Source organism: Mytilus californianus, unplaced genomic scaffold (assembly GCF_021869535.1).
Source record: "Mytilus californianus isolate M0D057914Y unplaced genomic scaffold, xbMytCali1.0.p SCAF_3, whole genome shotgun sequence".
NCBI lineage: Eukaryota > Metazoa > Mollusca > Bivalvia > Mytilida > Mytilidae > Mytilus > Mytilus californianus.
In genome coordinates, this window is record NW_026262679.1 from 33240355 (window position 1) to 33266268 (window position 25914).

At 31.8% G+C, this 25914-nt stretch overlaps 1 protein-coding gene across 9 annotated transcripts in view; it reads left to right on the top strand.

Moving 5' to 3' along the window:
* LOC127734397 (pyrokinin-1 receptor-like) overlaps positions 1 to 25914 on the top strand; it is a 92812-nt gene that overhangs the window by 35267 nt on the left and 31631 nt on the right. For 3 of the 9 annotated variants that reach the window (XM_052244243.1, XM_052244239.1, XM_052244246.1), the window contains exon 1: positions 2226 to 2451. The gene's annotated coding sequence lies outside the window, so the exon portion shown is untranslated. Of the gene's footprint in view, positions 1 to 1908; positions 1998 to 2225; positions 2452 to 10954; positions 11072 to 25914 lie in introns of those variants that run through there. The other 6 variants (XM_052244247.1, XM_052244240.1, XM_052244245.1 and 3 more) reach the window with 4 other exon arrangements.

Below are 25914 nucleotides of genomic sequence, written 5' to 3' on the forward strand. Positions count from 1 at the left end.
CACTGCGGTATAGAAATCGGGCCAAAATACAGAAACCTAAGAACTAGCAGTCCACCAAGAGCGGTATCGATCCAGTTATAGAAAGAAAAAAATAACACTTTATAAATTTGGTGCTTCCAAAATGCTTTTTGGATTTACCTTCCCTAAGGAAGGTAAGATTTGTTAATCCAAAGGGTTCAAAGGGGTAAGGGACTTTTAAAAATGTATTTTACATAGAACAATTTTGCATACTTTGAAAATGGTCAAAATGGATTACACCTAAATTATGGACATTCAAAACATATTCCTCTTTCTTGTTGTGCTATAAACAACTGTAACATATTGTTACACAATCATACTTGTGTAAAGCAAGCTTTACTTTAAAAGAAAAAAATACGCATAAACTTCCTTTGGCGATATATTGCAAAAGGTTACACAATGATATAAAAGTTTTATTCAGACATGACTTCGAACCCTACCCCTTTTGAGAACATTCTAATAAATACCAAGAGTATGTTAAATGTCCATCATACTACCTTTCTACTTAAAACTGTGGTAAGTTAAGGATAAACAACTGCTATAAGTTTTTTGTTTTTTTTATTCTATCTATTAAAAAACTATAAGGATTTTATAACATAACTACATAAGTAATACACCTGCTATCAATCGATAAATAAATCAACTATTAAAAGAAAATGTTTCATAATCCTCCAGGCTTGCTATTTTATTGTAAGATATATATCCCTCTGAAATGATTTTTTACATTCATAAAATAACTTACACAGGAAATTCAGGTAAGCGACGTATATTTTCCATGGTTACTTGCTTATGACTTTTGTTTATATTAGCCAAATTCAGGCTAGAGTCACAATATGGCGATTTACCGTAACGAAGGAGTTAAAATGATTCATAAGTGATCACAAATGAAAATATCATTGGGCACAAATTCGACAGGACGTCGGTTGATAACTCACGTTACACAATATCGTCGGGTCTTATGTTTTTTTTTAGATTTGTTCAAATGAAATTGACGTGCTGAAAACAAAAGCTGCCTCGATAATATACCTATTTTTAAACAAGAAAAACTTACTAAATCCATACATAACATTGACCAGGTTATCAATTTCAGTGATTGAAACAATTCACATTTAATAACGACCACCCCAAGTTTTGACTGTGGTGTACACATATGGTCATTTGGAAACGTCGTGCTGAGGGAGATGTACGTTTGACTTTGTATGATGTATGAATACGCATCCACTACCAATTAGAATGAGGGGTTTAAGTCTTATGTCCATATATATCCAGCATATCCAAATAAACAGTCCTTCAACCTGGTTGATTCACTTTTTAGAACCTACCTAATAGAATTATTGTTACTATGATTTCGTCCTAGATATGCATTAAATATTTGTGACTGGGCAAATCAATTTATCGATCATATAATTTTGATATACAGTCTGTCTTTGTGAAAAGTGAAATTTGTTTTAACAAAACAAAGCTAGCGTTAGTATATCTTGTTGGAAACTGAATCATCCTTGAAAGATTCGTGTCTGTTGAACAATCATTCGTACCAGAAAATAAACTATAGGAATTCCAGACATGTAAAGTGGAATGTTAATCGGATAGCATTTTATGTCTTAGCTATTCCATCTCCTTAAACGAATTTTATTCAATAAGAAAGGAAGTGTAAATTGTCGGACACCACTTTATACGTTTCGTCTGCTATTAACTATGTACACTTGTTCAGTTTAGACGAACGAATTTGACATTTTAATATCAAACTACCTACAAGGAAGACGATATTATGTTTTCTTTTTCTCTCAATCAATGAAATTATATAGTATCCAATAAATAAATTTGAAATCGAGCATTAAACTTAACGTATCATAATGTGAAAAAATCATATTATACTTAGAAATGTCAAAATGATGGGAAGGATACAAAACTTGTAGTTAAATTTGTTCTATGGGTAACTCGTGATGGTGAAACCACCTACAACGTGTACAAGGAAGACGGTAATATGTTGTTGTATTTTTCTCTCAATTAATGAAATTATATAGAATCCAGTAAATGAAGTTCAAATCGAGCATTAAATTTAACGTATAATAATGCGAATAAATTATATTATACTTAGAAATGTAAAAATGATGGGACGGAGGCAAAAGTTGTAGATACATTTGTTCTATGGGTAACTCGTGATGGTATATTCCATGTTATAACGGCAGTCAACCCTGTCGACTATTGATATTCATTTCATAGTATCATGACACACGTAACAAGACGTTTAAATTGTTTTCGCAATTTCTTGACATTTCTATGGATACAATTAAATAATTGCAACAAATCAGTGATACTTTAGGTGAATCAAAATATGTTATAATTATCCTAATGGAGGAAAACGTTTTATAATTTTATTTTATTGCAGTGAGTTCACAATTAGAGGGAAAACACGCATGTTACTGAATAAAGGTAAGAATTTGATTTTATTTGTATTTTTCCTTTTAAACTAACAAGAAAATTTATTTCTTTTAAATATTTTTAATTTACCTATAGCCTTATTTATTTTTAGTAACGTTATAAAATGGTTTTTATTAAAGGAATCGCGGTAGCAAAAACTTAATCGGGCATGTATCCTGCTCTGCGGTATTCTTTGCACAGTTTACTGTTCACAATTTTTTCATTACCTGCACATCAAACTTTTTTAATTTGTATTTGATCATAGAGATAAATTATCAAAGTCTTTTTATGGTAGAATTTTTGTAGTAGAATTTCGATGTGTATAGGAATGAATTTAGAATAATCTGTGTCTTCATGACGATAATGAATTTTCTTCTGTGTATTCAAATAACACAACAATTTACTGTTTTCACATGATTCAGTTGTAATGATTAATAACAATATGTGCACTCATGTTGCACTACACTGGAACAGGTGATTTTGCTTTTTACAATTAGAAGGCATTTCTACAATCTCAAATATTTGTTTTTCGTTTATTATTTACGCATAAATCAGATCGTTAGATTTCTCGTTTGAATTGTGTCACATTTGTCATTCTGTGGCCTTTAGAGTTTACCATTACGGTATTAGTTTTGCTCATTGTTGAGGGCCGTACTAAGATCTTGCTTACATCTGCGTCCTTTGGTTTCTGGCTTAAAGTTGTCACATGGGCAATCATACCACCTCTCATCTCTTTATTTCTATATTAGACCCGAAATGGATGAATAAATGAATGGGCATATTATATTTAACCTGATGGGAAAGCACCAAAATACCAGATGTTAAATTTCATGTTGACTCGGTGGGGTTCTCCGGCATTCGTGACAAGAGATGATGGGAGCGAATTAAAACGTTGAAATAAAAAGTGTCTATAAGCCAAATAAATATGAGTTTGCTTACATTGTATAGCAGTGATTTTACCTTGTCTAATAATATATTTAATTAATTTTTATCATATAAATGATATAAATATAAGTATTGATGACTGTCATTGTCAATGCAAAGGGAACACCAAATAAATGTTAATTTCTATACTCAAAAAGCATTTGTTTTATTATTATTTTTTCTGACAACGCAAAGCAAAACCTCCCGACTGTACCTAACATGACGTATATTTCCGTTGTAGCTTATTCTTTTAATCTACCTTTAGAACAAGCACATAATAAATCTTCCAAATTGATTTATTTTTGAAGAGAGAGGGAGAGAAAGAGAGTATGTCAAGCATTTATTTTTGTTCTGAATATTTCTTTCCTTTATACTGTTAGCTACGGCAATCGTACTATCAAAATGTCAATTAAAGGATATGTAGGATATATAGCAAGAACACCCAAAAGAGACATTCAGAGGAGTGTGAGAGAGAGAGAGAGAGAGAGAGAGTATGTCAAACATTTAAAATGCATCAAGACCAAGGTCTGACTGAGTTATTTTTATCATTAAAGCTTTCTCTTTTCTCCTCTTCACATCTGTTCAATCTGAATGATATTTGGAGAACATAAAAACTAAACGATTTTTCATCCAGAAGAGCTTGGAAATATGTGATTCCATCTGTTATAATACACCTTACCATCTTTCACATGTGAAGTAGGCGTGTCATAACCTCTTTCTTCACATAAATCTTCATGTTTTAATACACTGCATTACTCTCTCTATTGTTTTGTCTGTGATATCTTTAATGTGGAACTGCATTAGTCTTGATGATCTGTATGTAAATGAGAGTTCCGTCGCTGATATAGCAGAAAAAATAAAAGAACATTCCTATAGACAATGTCCCAGGTGTTTGTATAAAAATCTATAACTATATGATCAAAGTTTGTATTCATCTCACCCTTCGTGTAAATAAATGTAGATTTTTGTAACAATGTTATCGAAACTTCCCGGAAATAAACAATGCAAAAGTTTGACATCAGAGATAACCTGGTGGCACCTGAAGTCGTTATACAGTTGTGTAACAACAACAAAAATGCGAGTTAAAATAGTACCATATTCCGTTGGAATTTTACTTAAAGAGTTCTTTAATTTGAATTACACTTTCTTATCATCCTATTACTATTTGACTAGTTACTATTTGAAGTATATTAAATAGACTGCATAAAAATATTTGTGGTACCGCTTTTACTGAACCTGTACCAGATGTGCATTTCGACCAGTATTGTATCTTGAATGGTGCACAAGGCAAACTATTCGATATTTCGAAACATAAAACAAACTTTGAAGAGATTGTATAATCGAAAAGGACAAAATATTTAGCCAAAGCCAGACAGGGAATCAATTTAATTATGATTTTAAGAAAGAATCCGGTTGGTGTTGATTTGAAATTCATAACTAACACGTTTCCTATACAGCCCAAATTAATGACGTTATAAAATATTCAAAGCGGATTGTTTATTCTATAGAAACATAATTGTGTGCATAGATTAGTTTATATGATGCATATCCACAATTGTTTTTTTTTCTAATAAAGTCTATGTAATGACGAATATGAAAGGTCAATGTTATATGAAAGTGGTCAATGAACTGGTAAAGACAATCCACTTAAATTCCTAAAATCTACAAATCTTGTCTGATATTAGAAAAGCTGTCTCATAGCAATGATTGGATGCAACTCGAAGATGAATAATTCCTTCTTAACTCCTATTTCTCAAGGGATTTTACGTTCTATGTTATGATCAAGTTTTACGTGTGTCAATCACGAAGATATTTGATCTACACTCAACATTTCTTACACAACTATGTACTCCTTTTTTTCGAATGCTGTATACGCCGGAAATATTTAACAAAAGCGTGATATATTAGTAGTTTGGAAAAATAAAAATATTGCACGAACATCTAAAACTTCCTTCTACTTGAGCTTTATCGCTGGTACTTTATTAATTAGTTCAATGTCAAATAATTCACGTGTCTTATGGAAGGGAAAAACAGATAACACTATGTTAATTGGTATGGTCTCAAGGTGTTTTACTTTTGTGTGCCCTGGAAAAGTACAGTACCACCCAGTTGGACATATATGGACTGTTCCAAACTGTGCATCCGTGTTTTATTTTAGATTCAGTTACATAATTCGTTCTATTTCATAACAACATTTTAAATACAAATATCGTTTCATTTTGATTCAAATAAAATTCTATTTTTAGTAAAGTTTAAATTTGATTATATCACATTAAAACCTGAACAATATATATTGACTTCCTCCTTTAAATTATGCAAAACATTCTTCTGCACTAAATAATTGTTTTATTTTGGACAATAAATGGTTTGCGATATAAAAAAAACTCCTTTGATTTATTCGTTAACAATCTAAAGATTTTTACCATTTAAGATAAATCATATAAACGTTTCTTCGTGTTTTTAACATGAGACTCATTTTTAAGGACACAGATTGAGAAGTCATACAAAGTAAACATTAGATATTGAGTGGAACAGTCAAGTAAAAAGCACTTTTCCTCTGTCAGATTTTCTAAGTAATCTTTCTAGTGTTTGTACGATCGTAAATGATTTAATTACATTGATAAAAATCAAATGTCTACTACAGGTTGATACTAAATACTTGATAATTGCAGATTACTTTGTTAGTTACAATGGATTAAGTGAAATACAATGCATTTTAGGAAACGGAATACATGAGGCTTTTACTCCGCCTTGACCAAAGAAAAAAACATTGTTAAATGTTGCTTTTAATTCAAATAGGAAGGTTTTAGTGTAACAATATATATATAAAGATCGTGAAGTAAAAACTGTCAACACATTTTTGATTCAACACATTATTTGTGCATGTTTTCATACACAGAAGAATAGTGGTTACATTCGGTTTTTCTATCGTGTTTCTGGCTTCACAGTTTCTCCTATAAATACATTTCATACGGAACTATGGAATCTATCGTCATTTCGGATAACTGATTTCTCTCCACCATTCTGTTGTGGAGTTTGGGGTTATTGGTTGATAGTTAAGATGAGCAATTTTATTGTACGCTTTAAACTTTTCTTTGCGTTCTATCAATAGGTGACATTTCAACGCTCCATCGCGTGATTATATTGTTTTGCTTCGTAAAGTATGTTTTAAGTTTTCGTTTTTGAATATGTACTCATACTTTCGTGGTTAAATGCATTGAAACTGATTTTTGAATACTTTCCGATTTTTTCGTATGACACTGCACTTTCTGTGTTTGCCAATGCCAAAGTCATTTAACAATTTAGCTCAACTTACAACTATAATAAAATAACTGATATGTCAGATACGCGAGATCAGATAATGCGAAATGTCTTTAATAATCATTATCATTATCTAAAATTAATATTTAATGTACAGATTTAGAATCTTTATGAAATCGTTTAAAGAAAGCCAATATACAGAAGGTAATTACAATTTAACTTGTTTTTAAATTGCATCATATGAATAACATCAGGTTCTATGATTTTCAAATAGAGATAATATTTCAATTTTATAACATGTGTTCAGAGTATAATGTTTTAAATTTAGATGTTTACATGTGATTAGATTAAATGTCCTTTTACAGTTATCCGATTCCATCGCACTGAATTTCTGTTAAATATTAAAACCGATAAAATAGCGGGGTTTATTAGAAATGACTGAAATATGTTTGGTATTAAACTCTTTAGTAATTACAATATGAAAATGTCATGGAGTATATGAAGTACAACAGGCGTGGAATGTAATGTAATCTGACTTAGCTTAATTTCCCTTAAACGTGTTATACATGGATTTCCGTCATAGAAATAATGAGTTTTAAGGTACGAAATACAATTTAGTTGCTTCAATGGTATAACGACTTTCATATATGCACTGACTTTACATTCTTAGCTCGAAAACTTTTTAGTAATAGTTAGTAAAACTGAAAAGAGAAATAAACAAATGTTTCAGACCTTCGAGTATAGGCAATATCAAATTGACGAAGCAGTAAATAGGTACTTTGGGAGGGATGTCAGGTTATGCTGATCGTATTAAGAAGGGTGAGTTTAGCCTTTCAATACGTTTCACCAGAGAAGAGTTGATAATTATCATAACCAGTGACAAGAACGTGCCACGCTCCTTAATGTATACCCCCCCCCCCCCCCCCCCCTCCTTTCACAGATATGTCCTCTACAAGGATATAAATGTTAAATGTAGAACGGAAGTAGTTGATGTACATTAAAAGTCAATAATGTTATGCTGGTTATTTCGTGCATGTTCAAGTTTAACACACAAAATACGACTGAAAGTTTGGAATTTAAAATTGTCCAATTATACTCTTAAAAATAATATGTAATTTAGAAATCTAATGACTTGCTGATTATATCAACATGATTTTAATAGCATATACATTGTTACAATAAAATGGTGTGCATGGTCGCTGGAACTAAATGTAACTTGGTATAAAATAACATTACATATTTTGATGCTGGAATTGATCATATCATGCAATTATGCTGTGTTATGTAGGACAAATACTGCAATTCTAGGCTTCCTATAAGTCGAAACTGTCAGTGGTTATCCGGTTACCAGATACATGTACTGTCGGATTTAAATGCAAGTGCAATGTTATAATTTTGGTCTGAACTATTTTTTAAACTTTCATGATATTTAACAATTTACGAATAAAATAACAAACATTATACGTTTCATTTATTCAAAGGAAAGATTTTTATTTTATTAAAACCCAAGTTGTGTTCAGATTATAATGAAGTTGAATAGCTGAGACCCTATACATCCAAGATATGTTTGATTGGTACATGTGTACATGTCTCTGATTGGTACATGTGTACATGTCTCTGATTGATACATGTGTACATGTCTCTGATTGATACATGTGTACATGTCTCTGATTGGTACATGTGTACATGTCTCTGATTGGTACATGTGTACATGTCTCTGATTGATACATGTGTACATGTCTCTGATTGGTACATGTGTACATGTCTCTGATTGGTACATGTGTACATGTCTCTGATTGATACATGTGTACATTTCTCTGATTGGTACATGTATATGTGAGTTTTTTATTCCGCAAAGAACACTAATCAATCACATTATCTGCTCACATATATACACCATTCAACCATTCACAGGTTTGCAGTTTCCGTATAATGTTTAAGTGTTCAGGAGTAGAGGTATTTGCTCGCATACGCCAATCAACCTTTGTATCTGTTGGCATACACCTATCGACCATGTATGTCTTCTCGCATACGCCAATCAACCGTTGTATCTGTTCGCATACACCTATCGACCATGTATGTCTGTTCGCATACGCCAATTAACCGTTTTATCTGTTCGCATACACCTATCGACCATGTATGTCTGTTCGCATACACCAATCAACCATTTTATCTGTTCACATACACCTATCGACCATGTATGTCTGTTCGCATACACCGCAATCATCCCGTTTGGCTGCTCGCTTACACCAATCATCCAGTTTGTCTGCTTGCATACCGCAATTTGTTCGCAATAATATGTAATGAGTTCGAATACACATTACCTACCATTTTGGCTGCTCGCACAGACATGTACAATTCAACCATTTTATCTGTTCGCATGCAAAAATCAGCCATTTATATGTTAACACTTTCCATACAATGTTAAATTGTTCAGCAGATGAAGTTTGCGGCCTCTTATTAGCTACCCAGTTGATATCATGAATGTGACTTTCTTCTATCTTATAATGAATTTTTAATTAATATATGAAAATGATATTATATAATAATAGCGGGTTTATACTAATTTAATATCTTTCATACAAAAAGGTTATAATATATAAATGACATCGTAATGGATACATATAAATTTCTGTGAAGAAAAAAAATAAAACACATCATGCGTGGAATGTTACATAATCATTTTAGAAATTTTTTAATAAAATTGCTGATGACAATTTTATAGGGAAGAACTAGCATGGTAATTGAAAATAAAACAGTCGATCATAACTTATTGATTCCTTTAGATATTCTGTAGTAGGGCATATATGTAGTGGTGGCTTTTACATTTAAATTATAAATAAACGATTTTGTATCAATACCAGTTGACGCCACTGTGCATTATGGTGAGCTCTTCGAGGCCCGCGTCCATGTTTTGTCGATTTCTTTTCAAATATTTTGAAAATCCATTGAGAATCAGCGTTAGTCTGAATGATAAAAACTGTGTATTAACATTGAAGGGAAATATCAAGTGTATTTGTGCTCGCTGCAAAGCAAGTGAAAAACTCGATGATACTCGTTTGTCTTCCTGTTTCTTAAGCACGTGCAAATATACAACTAAATTGGCATTTTCAAAAATCAAAAGTTTATCGTTAATTTCGCGATGACTTTAATTTAATATTTTTTATGATTTTGAATATGTTGATGTGGAAAATACTAAAGATATTGCGATCTATCTGCAAATGAAAAATATTTCGTTATGGACTTAGAATCCAATCTTCAAACTTTAAGGCTATCGGTGTTTATATTTAAATTGTCTGTTTTGAGTTACTAGGACAAACGCGGAACATTTTGCAATAGAAATTGTTCTTCTTTTTTTTAATATATTTTATTTTATTGTTTTCGGCACAACAAACCGAAATGTATGTTACCATTTTTAAAGACAGTTTTGTTGTGCAGAAAAAGAGAGTTTTGCTGCGCAGAAAAAAGGCAGTTTTGTTGCGCAGAAAAAAAGGCAGTTTTGTTGCGCAGAAAAAAATGTTGCATTATTCTTTAAATATCTAAATATGGAAAATGGAATTAATGCCAAGAATTGAATTTGCCTGAACGTTCTGTTATCTTGAAGCCAAAACAAGTTGTTTGCAGTACTGTTTTCGACAGTTGATGGACAATTTATTAAGACTTAATATGTTAATATTGAAAAGAAAACTCATGCTTCTATGTGTCAATATTCTCATGTTTTCTTCTTTGTTGTTAAATGCATTACAGCTAAGGATTTGTTTTTACCCTGCACAAAATTGTGTACTAACTCAACTAATATTTGTTAAATTGTATCCTGGAATGGTAAAGATTACTATGAAAATGTTTTCCATAACCTTTGAAACAATTCTGTTGATGTTGGATGATAACATAATACCGGCTGCGCAGACAGACAAAGCATTAGACCGTTAAGGAGAATGATAATAGAACATAGCATAGGGATTCATGCTATTTTCCTATAACAAGATTTAATCGTTAAGTCAATATAGATTAGCGCTACTAGAAATGTCTCACGGTTAGAATTAAGGCTGTATAAGAATCTGATAAATCGAGCTATTAACGACTCCTGTCTTTCTTTTATTTTCTTCCAATAAAAGGTAAATGTGTTCTGTATCCCACCATTAAATACAAACAACCGTGTTGATCTGTCTTTTTCACACCATTTATCTCCATAAAGAGATAAGCCAGAGAAATCATCCCTATTCACATCTGACTACAAACGTATAATTTCCTTTGAGAAAAATGTCTTTATTTTTTTGCTTTTATGATACGTTAACAGTAGTACAACTTCATCTATAAAGAAATTTAAAAACCGGAAAGGTGGTATTGAGTTTCGTGTAATGTAAAATATAATACACGTTAAGAAAATCAGCAGGCTATATTTTAACAAAGATCGAGAAGGATATGATATAACAAGATTACCCGGTAGGTAAACGTTATTTTTTTTCCCTTAACTTTGTGTAATTATTTACAAGCAGCAAGAAAAGCTTTAAGATGTTGCACATTTTGTATAAAACTAGTCAATCGATGACATTAAGATTTTCTGGAAAAGGTTTTATGAGTATAATGACGGGTTTGATGGTGGATATTGAAAATGTAGGGAAAAATGTAAACGAAACAGTTACTCATGACAACAACACGCCAGTACACAAACATTGTCTATTGAATTCACCAATAATTAAATTGGATTTTCATCGATGGAAAACGGTACCCACAGCCTGATAGTGAAACAAACTCTAAATGGAGGTATTAACCATTATCTCAAACAGTGTCAAAAGCAAACAAAATGCATTTTTATGGCAGTTATGAATCTTAAATACTTATCCATGAAATCATACAATCAGGACTACTTATCCATGTAATCCTACAATCAGGACTACTTATCCATGAAATCATACAATCAGGACTACTTATTCATGAAATCATACAATCAGTACTACTTATCCATGAAATCATACAATCAGTACTACTTATCCATGAAATCATACAATCATCGGACTCGGACTTCTCTTGAACTGAGTCTTACTGTGCGTACTGTTGTACGTTTGTTTTTTCTACATTGGCTAGAGGTATAGGGGGAGGGTTGAGATCTCAAAAAACATGTTTAACCCCGCCGCATTTGTGCGCCTGTCCCAAGTCAGGAGCCTCTGGCCTTTGTTAGTCTTGTATCATTTTTAATTTTAGTTTCTTGTGTATAATTTGGAGTTTAGTATGGCGTCCATTATCACTGAACTAGTATACATATTTGTTTAGGGGCCAGCTGAAGGACGCCTCCGGGTGCGGGAGTTTCTCGCTGCATTGAAGACCCATTGGTGGCCTTCGGCTGTTGCCTGATCTATGGTCGGGTTGTTGTCTCTTTGACACATTCCCCATTTCCATTCTCAATTTTAATCAATACTATTTATCCATGAAATCATACAATCAGGACTACTTATCCATGAAATCATACAATCAGGACTACTTATCCATTAAATCATACAATCAGTACTACTTATCCATGAAACCATACAATCAGGACTACTAATCCATGATATCATACAATCAGGACTACTTATCCATGAAGTCGGGACAAGTCTTACTTTATCATTATATGATAAAAAAAAAATCAATGTCAATAAATTTAAAGGTAAATATGACAATACAAGAAAATACAGTAAGAAAATGACAAAGAACGTCCACTTTATTTGAACTTTGGTGGATAGTTGTCTCGTTGGCAATCAAACCACATCTCCTTATTTTTATAAAGAAACATGCTAGAATACCACGTCAGCAGTAATGAAATAAAATAATCTAACTTAAAGGTCAAAATCAAAAAAAGATATTTCAAAAAAGACTGAGACAATCCAACACCGAAACAAGACATGCGCAAACAGAAATATAACAATGAAAATTAGAGATGATAAAAACGACTCAGTCCATTTACCTACAATCTTTAATATGCATACAGACTTTCGTCCTTAAAAGTGACTTGTAGAAATTAACAGGTAAGATCTCAGAATTGACGTTTTTTCTTCAGAAAACAGCAACATACTTGACATACAATCGCTCATCTTGGTTGTTTACAGACTAAATATTTAAACAATACACCTTTTATTCAAAGAACACAGCTTTCCCCAATACAATAATTATTAATGGATTTTGGTTTAAAACAACATGATGAAATTATAATTACTAAAGCATTTATATAGTCCGCGTTAATACATTTTTACTGTGGTACAGTATATATTTACACAGTAGTATACATCCATGAGCTACTTCAGTACTATGCTGATACATAATTCTTCTTTAACGGTAGTATAAATGTCTTGACATTGACTGAGAGTCAGAGGCAAACTTATCATACTTCGGTCCTTAGAAAATAACATGCTGGTTAATATATAAAAGTTTCAGTCGTTATATATAAAAATAAGAAGATGTGGTATAATTGCCAATGAGACAACTCTCCACCAGAGACCAAATGATATAGAAGTTGACTGTACGGTCTTCAACAATGAGCAAAGCCCATACCGCATAGTCTGTTATAAAACGCCCCGAAATGACAAATGTAAAACAATTCAAACGAGAAATCTATCGGCCTGATTTATGTACAAAATAATGAACGAAAAACAAATATAATGCTTTTACTACTGTTCAGTCTTTAGTTTTCTATATTGTTATTTGTGTACTGTTTTTTTTTGTGTTTTAGTGGGTTTTTTTGCCATGTCATTGTCAGTTTGATTCGACTTATGAGTTTGAATATCCATTTGGTATTTTTCGCCTCCCTTTTACTATAGAGCTTACACGACCAGATGTATTATAACATAACATATTATCACAATAAACGTAGACTTAAAAAGACTTGACAAGTCAAAATGACTGATAACTTTCCCAACACCGAAAAGTCCGACTAGATGCGTTTTAATGTGGGTGGATTAAATTTTATAAGGAATGGTCAGGCGCAAACATATGACTATTTGCATACGGAAACCGTCCATTTTCGTGTCCCACATTAAATACAAATGACATTAACAATACTTCATTAACGCAGATGTTTTGATGTAATTATGTACACGCTTTTGTTTCCAAGTGTAATCTGAACTGCTAATGTTTAACCTGTGCTACCAATGTTTTCGTTTCTAAGTGTAATGTATATATATATCTTCCACGGTTTGTCAGAAATATTCATGCAATTAACAAAAATATAATTAAGTAATGAATAAACGTATAGTTATGGTTCTATATATTCCCTCTATAAATATTGTTTTTGTGCTATTTTAAACAAATGTAAACAACGTTAATCAGGATTCTAAATACGACCACATTAACAAATTGAAGCCTGAAGAGATTTTGTTTGATGTTATAAATTAATGAAAGGCTTTTAAGCAGAGAGCACTAAAATCCAAGTACCTTCTTAAAACTTTACACTGATACAAGAAGAGGGCAATTGAAAACAGGTTAATTTTACAGCTAACAAGTAAAAATGTAAACTTGTTACACGAACTTGTAACAGTCTCTACAAGTATGTCATCAATTACTCAGTATTTATACAAATTATCATAATATATAATTTCAAAAGAACATTATGACTTGTTCTTAATAGTCGAGTGCTAAGAAATATAGCAAAATTATTAAAAACACGCACATCCGATAGAAGTAACGAACAGTATTCTTAAAAATAAAAATATGTTGAGTAAGTTAATTTCTTTCAAAGTGCATATTTCTACAGTTCAAAGAGAATAATTCTGGCTACATGATTAATATGATCTTTCGGAACATCAGATAAAAACGTTACTCTTCAAAGTCAACAGCTATTCACCAGTAAATGAGAAAGAGATGGTTTTGTGAACACTTTATTGTTATATAACAGATTACGAAGATTTTTTTCTTGTGGTGTAGAAATGGAATACTTTCAAAGTTTTGATCCTAGATAACATTATTATTACAAATTACTTCTGTAAGCTGTCTCATAGATTTAGCCCATTATCTGTTACTGGGAATGTGTATCGGGAGTTATCGGATCCAGTCTAAATAAAGCGCCGTAATAGGTTCTTTATTTAATAATGAATGATAGAAATCTCTAGTGTTTATCGCTGTTTATTAAGTGTTATGAATGTGATACTATCTTAATACTACTTTATATCATGGATGTATATCTCTTCTTCTTTATCCTCTACCTCTTCTGCTCTGTCTTCTCCTTCAGCTACATACGAGTCCGCCTTGTAGTGTGCCCAGCAATTTTCAGTCGATAAACTGTGCATTGTTTGACGAAGAATATGAAGTCTAACATTCTAGAATGTAAGCTCAAGTGACTTATTTGCGTTAACAAAGGTAAAATGAAGGAAATGTGGTACTGGTATATCCAAAAATAATAAATGTGGATTCCTGAAAGTATGCGGAAAGTTGCTGTGATCTGGAACACTTATAGTCCTTTTTTTCATTTTCTACTTATCAACTGATTTTATCGGTTTACATACTAAACTTGTTTGTAGAAAAAGTAATTTCTAGACTTGCAACTTATCCATTTCAAATTATTATTTGGTTCAAAACTCCAAAACAGATTTACTGCTAAAAATTGGTGTCTGCCATTATACTGATACCTGCAGAGGAAAATAAGTCTGTATGATATGCTATTCTCTTATGGTTATAGCCTGTTATCTATTTCCGGCATATTAATATTCCCCGCTTCCATTCTCTATTCTATCCGGCAATGTATCACAAAATTGCAACTTTTCCATTGTCAATGCGTTCAGTCAATAGTGTTTTTCAAAGGTCAAAACGGACTAAAGGAGTAGGTTCGATAAGGCCCTAAAATGGCCCCTAATTCTAGCTGAAATTTGAAATTAGGATGTATTGACCAATGTCACAAGGATTCATAGGTAATATAATGACTAGATTGGAAAAACGTCTTTTTGTTGAAAATTTATGTTTATGCGTTCTATTCATGACGTCACAAATAGCACTCATTTTGATTTTCGATGAAAACTGGTAAATTTACATTGATTTTTTGGAGAGGAAACATAGAGCGTATGCGTCGACAACAAAGAAATTTTAGCCTATTGTTTGTTATGAAATTTTACATATCTGAATTGAATATTTTGTTTGTCGACGCCTCCGCTCTATGTTTCCTAGGTCTTAATTTGGTTGAAATCAGGACGATTTTGTCTAATGTCGCAAAAATCTCTATTTTTAACCTATTTGGGATGTAAAAATCAATGCTTGAAAATAAAACTTTGGCAAAAATAGTTTTATTTAACTTTCTCACATGTCTTTTCGTCAACTTAAAACACGTTTTATCCTGAAACATCGAACTTAATAATCGGGGCCAAATTTGGCCCTTTCCGAACTTACTCCTTTGTGATTTCTTCAATAATCTGACTATATGCAAAGCACGCACATATCACACATCTTTTTGTCAAATTGGATTCCATTCTGAAGCGTACAAAAAGCTTGAAAACGTCTGATGTTAACAGTTATCTATGTTCCCGGCACAATATGCTCAATATCGTAAGCGGATTTAGTTTTGAAGTGAAGCTTATGGAATCGGAAATATTTCAACAGGACAAATATAATGTTTACCATAAGAGAAATAGGTTTCATAAGAGAAATAGGTTTAACAACTCGTGAGAATTAGATATCGTTAGAAAATTTCGGGGTCGTTTATTATTATGTTTAAATCAAATAACTCGAGTTGTCAAATTCTCCCTCGTTATGAAACCTTTACATATATAATAATGCTGTACTGATTCATAGAGACATACTTGGTACCCGTTTGTTTTTTCAAATCTTTAGTTTGGTAGAATAACAACAAAGTAATTTCAGTTCGATTTTGGCATATGCAATGGAGAAATCTTTCGGAACTGAAACACACATCATTATACTGCTCTACTCGCTGATATACAACTAGAATGTTATAATTAACGTGTCCAGTGGTCAACGGGAAGTTTATTTTATCACGATTGACTGAAGTCTTAATTGAAATATCTGACACATATCAGACAGCAAATAATGATCATCTAGTTAATGAGTGAAACAGAAATCCTTATGATAAGTCATAATCAAGAAGTCTAATGTATTAAATAGAGCTCAATTATAGCTGGCTAGATATGCATGTGTCGTCAGATTCATCATAATTAGCACTTGCCGTTCATGTAAGGTAATGCAAAATGGACAGAGGTATCATTGCTTAGGGTTTGAGTGCGGTGAAGATTTGATCTTTCAATGAATAGTATATGAGAAACTTTACTAATGTTTTAGAAACAATCGGTGCGAGATTTTAAAGAAAATGGAATATCGGATATACCACTTTTAAAGAAGTTTTTCATTAAGCTGAACCTGGCGGTATTTGTTGTTTGGTCATTGTTTGCTAATGTACAGTGGCAAATATTACGTGCATATTCAGGACGATAAAATAATGATAACAAATCCAATAGATTGGTTTGTAATGTTAGTCGACTGGGATACAGACCGGTTTATTTATGATGCCATTGGAAAAAGAGGATATTTTATCTAGGGAAAGAAATATTGTCCTTTCAAAGGGACACCTACGGGTCCCTCAAAGAGTTGTGGCAATGGTTGTTAAACCTGCAGAGAGCGTGGTACTTTCCTTATAAGAAACATTGAATTAAATTATCCATTTATTTGTACATCCCTCACAATCAAACGGACGCCTCTATTTAGCAAAAGTTTCACTGTCCGACGGGAGAAGTCCAAAATGGCAATATCTATATACCCCAGTCAATCCTCTCGGTCTTTGCACTACTTTTTTTTATTAGTATGACAATCTCTATATGGACAAACTACCCTAGAAGTCTAGCCTTTATTTGAATATATTACAGCTCATATAAAAAAACAGGGTTGAGATATAGCTTTCCTTTGTTTTAAATTATGCTTAAAATTGAAATGTGTGTAGTCATTTAGGTGTATTTTTGGTAACCTATATACATGTATATATTGTTTGATGACTGTTACAATGACGTTATTGGCATACGTCCTTTTAATTGATAATTCCTAAAACTGTAACCCCTTTTACGAACATATAGAATTGTTTGGCCCTGTAACACTGTCTTATAGAATATATATGTATTGTCGTTCGATATCATTCAGAAATTGTCACGTGTTTGTGTCTACATTTGAAATTGTGCAGAAAGATCTAATTTTACTGGTTCCAGCATAATTTTGAATCCCTAGAAGAGACGAGTTAAGGGATATCGTTTATAGTGTGAACAATTTCAAATGTGCGAAAGTCACAACTTGTCCCTCTAAGTAACACAAAGGTACTGTAATGCGTTACTCTAGACCGCGTGAACTGGTACGCGAACCAACAGCAACACATTGCTCTAGGGTACACGAACCAACAGCAACACATTGCTCTAGGGTACATGAACCAACAGCAACACATTGCTCTAGGGTACACGAACCAACTGCAACACGTTGCATTGTCACCCGATTGGCCTACGGTCCAACGCTTGGAACACAATCAGATACATGTAAACATTATGGGTAAAGGTTGTTATCACCATAAACTATAACCATACTTAAACATTTTAATGTTAGTGAATTTTACGTCAGTGCTACAAGGTGTATTAATTCGCAAAAAGTTGCGACGAAATATACCGATTATATTAATATCGAAGATGTGTGTAGACATTTTTCAAAAATATATACAGCAGTGCTGTTCGTTTTGTTGTGTGTTGGTTCTTTTTTTTAAAGGGGTGTTGTTCGGTTGCTGTTTCGTTGACATTTACTAACGTCCATATTGATTTTTAAAAGTAAATTTTAAAAGACGACTACTTTCCGGATCTTAAAACCTTGTTTACGTGAAATATTTATTTTCAGTTTCGACAAATACTCATAAACTGGTCAAATTTTACAGTTTTAAATCCGCCACTGTAACTTGATACTTAAATACAACCTTTGGTTAAACTACATTTGATCCATATATTATCTTTTTTAAATTTGAAAGTAAACAGATACCGTAAAATGCAAATTTAAGATTTATTTTTATAACCCAATGTTTGTGCCAAAAAACATACAAATCGCAGATTTTATTTATTTCCTTTAGCGTATCAATTTACAAATTTCCATTACAGTTCAAATTATTTAAGTTTACCATTATACCTCATCTCAGTACGTTTTTGAATATTGAAATTCATTCAATTCTGAATTTCATCCTTCAAATATAAGACTGGGAAGGACATTTAAATATAATGTTGATTTTACGCAACATATTGGGCATAATTATTTTGATTTATTTTTCATTCAAAGATAAGCGGATTGAAACTTTTAATTTTTTAATAGCTATTTACCAATGAAAGATATTATTATGATAAACATAATAAACGTCTTCAGATGAATAAACAGACATTTTCAGTGAATTCGCACGTAGAAAAAGTGCAAGAAGATCTGTGATGGAATGTTGAATTTTGAAATATTACTGTTTTGCACGTTCATTAGAGCCTAATTAAAAAAGTTAAAGTTATCAGTTTATCAGTTTCTTGTATATTCCTCCATTAATTGTGGAGCACTACCCATAGGGTATAATTGTAGCAACTATATACACCTTAGAACATAAGGAAGCATTTAATTATGTACAGATGACTGAATTTAGGCAATAATAATTACTAAAAATTAATATTATAACTAATTCATAGGATTGTCATCATGAAATTTTAAAGATAATATTCATAATGTGCTGAAGTGTAAGAATAAGTTAAGTAAGAACTGGATATATTTACAAATAAGAATTTAGAATTTAAGTGCAAGAAGATCTGTGATGGAATGGTGAATTTTGAAATATAACTGTTTTGCACGTTCATTAGAGCCTAATCAAAAAAGTTAAAGTCATAATTTAATCAATTTGGAATTAGAATCTGATAATATTGAGTGATATAACTTGAGTATGAGAATCGATTAGCAATTAGCGCTGTCATAATTTCATTTAAATTTAATAAGGAGATATCAATAATGAAGTCTGATCCTCTTTGTATAAAGCATGTCAATATGATGAAATAAGAGACTCGTTTAAAGATTTTATCAGTTTGACAGGGAAAATCACCTTATATTTTGACATTCTTGACTTATTTTCTCACGCAAGTGAATTTTGAAACGGTTATATAAATCATGACGGTTTTTTGAATAATCATTAGTATTTACAGTGAATTTTTAAAAAAAATATGTAGAATCTAAATACATTCAATTCTTCCCTGAGATATTCCTTTCATTATAAATAATATCATGTCAATAAGATGTCCTTAAAAGTATAAACTATCTTCCTGTATCTATGCATTTAATCATGAATTTTAAGGATTCATTCTTTATCTGGATATAATGGTATCATATAGGATTTAATACACCTATAACAATAATGTTAAGGATAAATTTCTCGATTGCAAGAGCTTGTTAGTGCAATATACATGTATATATAAAAACAAGAAGATGTGGTATTTATTAACAACAAGACAACTCTCCACCAGAGACCAAATAACATAGAAGTTAACTATTATAGGTCACCGTACGGTCTTCAACAATGAGCAAAAACCATACTGCACAGTATGCTATAAAAGGCCCCGAAATGAATTATGCAATAAAGAATGTATATGGGACAATGTTCCTCGTTATTTTTGTTTTTTGTTTGTTTGCAATTAACCTCTTAAAATATGGTTCCAAAGACTTTAATCGCCTAAATCAACAAGATGTTTCCCTATGATTCAATAAATATATACTTGTATATTCACGGTCAGCATCAATAATCAGAACATAAGTTTTATAAACCCTTTACTGCAGTATGATTTCAATGAATAGACCAGGACAAGGAAAACAAAATTATGTATACGTATTCGACTAATTATTCGCTAATTACTATTTCTTCTTTGTTGTTATTAGAATCGATAAGCTTATAACAGCAACTAATATTTACTTTGAATTCTTGTTTTATTTCTAACTCTTAAGTCGGGTTTGACCTGATTGTGGATCAAAACCCCGACCTCAAGCATTCGAAACTAAGCACTACCACGAGACTATAGAGACGGCAAAAGTTCAAAGCATATAAGACATATGAACTGATACATTAGTGCTGTTTAATAATTGATCTTACAATAACTATAGAGATTTGAATGTCTCTCGGATTTTCCTATTGCATGATTTAATATAGAAAATCCAGTAACAAAAGATGCATGATAATATCGATGACAACAGTTTCATAAAGAATCAGTGACAACACAAGAAGACTGATTGTTATTTAGTAAACTTCCAGTGGAAAATATGTCAGGTATTCTAAGGACGGAAATAAAAAAAAAACAGTTACTGGAAAGTGCGTTGATCGGGATAAAGGTCAGGAAAAGAGAAAGTCTAGCACAATTTTCCACAAAGAAATGCGGATATGTGACCACATATACAACACTCACTAAAAACTAAAATTTTAACAAAATGAACTCTGACTCTTTAAATTTATTGAAAAACACTTTATACTTTTTTTGTTAAATGCATAAAAGCTCATGGTAATCTAAGATTCCTATAATGTTTATCGAAAACAAGTGCCTAGTAACTACACAAAGGGAACAGCATGAAATTTGGTGCTGATGGTAATTTTTTCATAATCTCTGTTGTTTTTAACCACAGTCATTCAGCCTTTCTTGACTCGGATCGACTTTGCTTAACATACTGTATGGGTAGTTGTTTATGGTTAAAAATCTGTATTGACAAGTAGACCTATAAAGTTGACTTGCTGTCGTATGGGCGTACATATACCTATATACATTTTGCACCAGACCGAAAAATTACTTAAAAATGAAAAACATTATGTTTAATGATTTATTAATGCATTTAAAAGCCAATGGAAAATATCTCCTAAATCAATTATTTTCAATTAGATTTTAGGGAATATGAAGTCTTCCCATATAGATAGTAGACCGTCTTTACTTACAGAAAACTTATTACTAATAGACTCAATACACTTAAAGTACAGATGCCTCTTTGTTTATTTCAAGTGAAAATAGAAGAGATCGTATCTCAATTTTATTCTATCTCAACAACATCGTTTTAAATTACTTTTTAACTCATTATGTTTAAGAGTAGATAATTGAAATCAGTTTTATCTGCAGTTTGTGAAGTAATTTTCGACAGTTGGTAATCAAGAAATCAATATTAATGGTTATGGTTGTAAATATTATTATTTGGATGCAATATTTTGTGTTGAAACATTTTCCTGTTAATTTAAAGTCATTTACGCTTGTTTATATAATTAGAACTGCGTACCGTCTTTTAGCTGTTTCCCTTATTGACAGGAATCTTTCGAACATAATTAGAGTAATGTAGTAAAAAAAAAATTTTGAAGCGGCATCATCTACGTCAGCCCACTAGTTTGTCATTTTTTCTCTTATTTTGTACTTAAACGAAACACCTGCTTGTATAAAATATTGGGAAACGCCAAAGGGGACAAATACCCTACAATATACTACTAAACCAAACAAAGGATCACCAGTTATAATCAAGGGTCCATACCAAATATTAAGCTCTTATATCGGTCACAATCTAGACAAATGTGAATTACAATCGAAATTTTGAAATTCACAATTGCTAAATGCACCACAATATGAAGAAATGATGTACTCTGTCCCTTCCAGGAATATGACCTGTCCTCGAAGGAGTTTCATATCATGCAACCATGTGATTCACCTATACTGTTTTATTTTTTTTTTAAGTTGGTTGCTTAATTCACTTTTTTTCTATATAGAACTGCCCTGAAAAAGTATTGTTGTATGCACGTGACTGTTTTAAGTAGTGTAGTCATATGGGTGATTTTCATATAGTTCCTTGCGCTCTATACATACAAATTTGCTTCGGTCAATTCGTTTACATCCCATTAAACTACAAAAAGAAGCATTCAATTTCTAAATACACAACCAAATGACAAACGTATTATGGTAGTTTCTCACTATCCTAGGCCTCATAATTGTCCTTGATGAAACAGCCCTTTGGAGGTGAGGAATGTATTATTACACAACTGTGTATTGAACAGATACATAATTTAGAAGCTCTCTAAACGTTTAAGGTCTTATTTACAAAAATGTAGTATTGAATATAAAGAGCACGTCTTTTGAGAACAACAACATAATTCCTATTTTCCTTTCCCTGCTCCAATGTGATACGTCTTCTGTGGGAGTAAAAAAACCACCCTATATACTATTTCATGTTTTTGGTCTATAATTGGAAATCGAATCAATTGTAAAGCCTTTCCTGTCCTTGACGTTTTATAAAATGTGCGTTACATAACAGCGATAAATTAATTTTATATGCAATTGTCTTTTCGGTCTATTTGATAAATAACAATGCGGGCTCAACTTCCATCATGTTTTAAGCAATGAAATAATGTTACAGGAAGAAAAGTACCAAAAGAAAAGACAGCTATCTATCTATCAAGCAAACAAAAAAGCTTCATTTAATATAGAAAACTGAAAAACCAGACTTGGTTTTAAATTACATGTTGTTCGCAATGAAGCATTATGCAATTGGTTTATGTTATGTAATCTTATACTTATGTCTTTATATTTATAAAATTATTAAGGAAATCATATCTCAAAGTTGCTTTTTTCTTGAATTACAACTTCCTTTTCCAACAACATATGTATTATGTCCTCATTAAATAAGACATGCATTTAAAACATGTATCATGCTTATTGTGTAAAAAAAATATTAGCTGTATTGCGTGCCTTTGAATACATTCTTTCGGAAATTTCAAGGCCATGATAACTTTACATTTCTTACTTCATAAGTGTTGACGTATACTGTTAAAGTATATATATTTGAAGGTCAATATCAAATCAAAGAACTTCTGGTCCATACCATTGAGTTCGAGCAGTCACATCTGGGTACGACACTTTTCACAATAAATTATCACAAAAAGATGTCGTCCTCGTCAAAGAAAAAAGGTAAAATAACAAAAATACCGAACTCCAAGGAAAATTTAAAACGGAAAGTCCTTTCTAAAATGGCAAAATCAAAAGCTCAAACACATCTAACGAATGGAAAATAACTGTCATATTCCTGACTTGGTATAGGCCTTTCCTTATGTAGAAAATAGTGGATTAAACCTGGTTTTATAGCTAGCTAAACCTCTCACTTGTATGACAGTTGCATAGAAATTCATTATATTGACAACAATGTGTGAGCAAAACAAACAGACATAATAGGTAAAAACGTCAAAAATCGGGGTACAGAAGTCAACATTGTAATATAATCTTAATCACTATAAAAACAAATAACTGTTTCAACAAAGAAACACAAATTGGAGTATAGACAAAGTACATAAGCAAAAATGAAAGACAAGAACTCAAAATTGACCATAGCACAATCACATTTTCCTCTAGTCTTATTAAAGCATATAGGTTTTCCTCTAGTCTTGTTACAGCATATAGATTTTCCTCTAGTCTTGTTACATCATATAGGTATTCCTCTAGTCTTGTTACAGCATATAGGTGTTCATCTAGTCTTGTTAAAGCATATAGGTTTTCCTCTTGTCTTGTTACAACATATAGGTTTTCCTCTATAGTATTGTTACAGCATATAGGTTTTCCTCTTGTCTTGTTACAGCATAAAGGTATTCCTCTAGTGTTGTTACAGCATACATGTTTTCCTCTAGTCTTGTTACAGCATATAGGTATTCCTTTAGTCTTGTTACTTCATATAGGTATTCCTCTAGTCTTGTTACAGCATATAGATTTTCCTCTAGTCTTATTAAAGCATATAGGTTTTCCTCTAGTCTTGTAACAGCATATAGGTTTTCCTCTAGTCTTGGTACAGCATATAGGTATACCTCTAGTCTTGTTACATCATATAGGTATTCATCTAGTCTTGTTACAGCATATAGGTGTTCTTCTAGTCTTGTTAAAGCATATAGGTTTTCCTCTAGTCTTGTTACAGCATATAGGTTTTCCTCTATAGCATTGTTACAGCATATAGGTATTCCTCTAGTCTTGTTACATCATATAGGTACTCCTCTAGTCTTGTTACATCAGATATGTATTCCTCTAGTCTTGTTAAGCATATAAGTTTTCCTCTAGTCTTGTTACAGCATATAGGTTTTCCTCTAGTCTTGTTACAGCATATAGGTAATCCTCTAGTCTTGTTACATCATATAGGTTTTCCTCTTGTCTTGTTACAGCTTATAGGTATTCCTCTAGTCTTGTGACAGCATATAGGTTTTCCTCTAGTCTTGTTACAGCATATAGGTATTCCTCTAGTCTTGTTACAACATATAGGTATTCCTCAAGTCTTGTTACAGCATAAAGATTTTCCTCTAGTCTTATTAAAGCATATAGGTATTCCTCTAGTTTTGTTACAGCATATAGGTGTTCTTCTAGTCTTGTTAAAGCATATAGGTTTTCCTCTAGTCTTGTTAAAGCATATAGGTATTCCTCTAGTCTTGTTACATCATATAGGTATTCCTCTAGTCTTGTTACAGCATATATATTTTACTCTAGTCTTATTAAAGTATATAGGTTTTCCTCTAGTCTTATTAAAATATATAAGTATTCCTCTTGTCCTAAAAGTACAAGCAATACAGAAAGCATAAGCAGGCAGCTTTTTTTTCAAATTACCATTCGTTCGTGGTAAGATAAGTATGCATGTTGACATGTCACGTATCTTGCAGCGACAAAACAAAATAAATGTTTCAAACTAATGGATGATAGTGCACGTGCGAAATAGAATCTATGATCATTCACATTGTGTTATGATTTGATCATTTATTTTTTTCAAAAAATTCTGTTTCTGTTTTTTCTGTTTTGTTTTGTTTTGTTTTTATAATTCTGTTTTGTTTTGGTTTGTTTTGGTTTGTTTTGTTTTTGTTTTTGTTTTTGTTTTAAATTCCTTTGATAGCTTTTATTACCTTTAGTCATTTATCCATGGTCAATGGATGTTATTAGTTCATCGCATTGCGGCAATATGGCAGGTGGTGAAATCCGTAAACAAAACATGTAACAGGCAACAATCGAAGGAGAAATTACCGGGGCATAAATATATTTTCTCTGAAATTTAATGGCTTGTATGAATACAACAAGGCGTGGTGCATTCGTCAGAGACAAAATAAATAAGTCATGATATATTAAAGTGTTGTCTTCAACAATAAACAAGTGTTTAATTAATTTGGTAAGCTCAAAACCGGCACGGGTGTAGACACTTCCTAAATAAACCCACCAGAGACTAGTATCATGTTCTATACTCTAACAGTAAATTCTGCTCTCAATGACAAAAAACATTACTATCAATTTTATATATTTTCTGTGTAAACTTGTCAGT